Source organism: Phascolarctos cinereus, unplaced genomic scaffold (genome assembly GCF_003287225.1).
Source record: "Phascolarctos cinereus isolate Bilbo 61053 unplaced genomic scaffold, phaCin_HiC Scaffold_9;HRSCAF=440, whole genome shotgun sequence".
Classification (NCBI taxonomy): Eukaryota; Metazoa; Chordata; class Mammalia; order Diprotodontia; family Phascolarctidae; genus Phascolarctos; species Phascolarctos cinereus.
In genome coordinates, this window is record NW_027556402.1 from 208,032,399 (window position 1) to 208,034,283 (window position 1,885).

The following is a 1,885-nucleotide window of genomic DNA, read 5'->3' on the forward strand; positions in this document are numbered from 1 at the left end:
TGCATTGATATGTTTTCTTTTTGCATCATCTTCTTTTTAAAATATGTTCCCCCCACCCTCCACTCAGCTAGTTATCCCTTGTAATAAGAATAAAAAAGGAACAAAGCAGTTCAGCAAAATAACCAACACATCAACCCAGTCTAGCACTGTACTCAATGTTCCACATCCATAATACTCTACCTCTCCAAAGAAAGGAGGGAGGAGGGATAGCTAGGTGGTACAGTGGATAGAGCATAGTTCCTGGAGTCAGGAGGACCTGAGTTCAAATCCAGCCTCAGGCACTTGATATTTACTAGCTGTGTGACCCTGAGCATGTCACTTAACCCCATTACCTAGGGGGAAAAAAAAGGAGAAAGGTATGTTTGACCATTTCTTCTCTGGGACCAAGCTTAGTCATTATGATGTCACAGAGTTCAGTTTCACTTTTGTGGATTTTCCTTTTACATTTTGTAATCATTATACATATTATTTTCCTACTTCTATTTACTTTACTTTGCATCAGTTCATATAGCTCTTCCTATGCTTCTCTGAATTCTTCAGTTTATCATCAGATGATGATGATTTTCATTTCCTATGACACAGAAAGGAAGGAAACATGCACTTATTAAGTACCTATGTGTCAGGCACTGTGCTAGGCACTTTTTACAAAATTATTTCATTGGATCCTCACAACAACCTTGCAAGTTAGGTGCTATTATTATCCCCGTTTTATAGTTGAGGAAACCGAGGCAGACAGAGGTTCATTGACTTGCCTAGGGTCACACAACTAGCAAGCACCTAAGGCCAGATTTGAACGCAGTTCTTCCTGGCTCCAGATCCAGAGCTCTACTTAGCATACCACCTAGCTGCATCTGTAGCAATATGTAATTGTGTGCATATTCTTCAACTTTGCTAGCAATTCCCCAATTGAAGTACATCTATTTTGTTTCTAATCCTTTGCTACCACAAAATGTAGTGTTCTGAATATTTTGGCATACATGCGTGTGCCTTTTTTCCCCCTGACTTGATCCCCTAAGATATGCCTCACAGTGAGATCTCTGGGTCAAACAGTATGGATATTTTTAGCCTTTTTAAAAATAGCATCATTCCAAATTTGCCTTCCATAATCACTGGCCAATTCACAATTTCACCAATCAGCATGCATGCCTTTCAGCCCTTCCAACACTGATCATTTTTTTTCCAATATTGATGATTTCCATCTTTTGTCATTTTTGCCTATTCCTAGTTGTCCAGTTGTACCCCTCTTTCCCGCCCCTCCCCTTATGTGTGGTCTTCTTTCATTAGAATTTGAGGGCAGGGATTACTTTACTTGTTTATAATTGTATCCTCAGCACTTAGTACACTGCTTGGTACATAGTAAGTGCTTAATACTTGATTTTTCTTTCTTTCTTTTCTCCTTCCTTCCTTCCTTTCTTCCTTCTTTTCTTCCTTCCTTTCTTTCTTCCTTTCCTTCTATCTATCCATCCATATACCTGTCTATCCATCCATCTATCTACCTATTCTATCTATCTATCTATCTATCTATCTATCTATCTATCTATCTATCTATCTATCTATCTATCTATCTACCTATCTTTTTCCTCTGACTACTACAAACTCCAGTTAGAAGCTTAGACCAAGCTTGGAGTTCTCAAGGCATGACTCTCTTTAACCTGCCGAAATAATCTCTTAGTATCACACCACACCAAATCTTTAATTGACATTGATTAGATTCAGCAAACATTGTTTGCAGTGCCCTGTAGGGCCAGGCACTGGTGTAGAATGGGATACACAGATGAAAAACTACATAGTCTCTGCCCTCAAAGAGCTTACAATCTAACAGGGGGAACAGAACGTGCACACAATCAACTGTGATATAAGAGGGAACATGATAACCCCAAAGAAG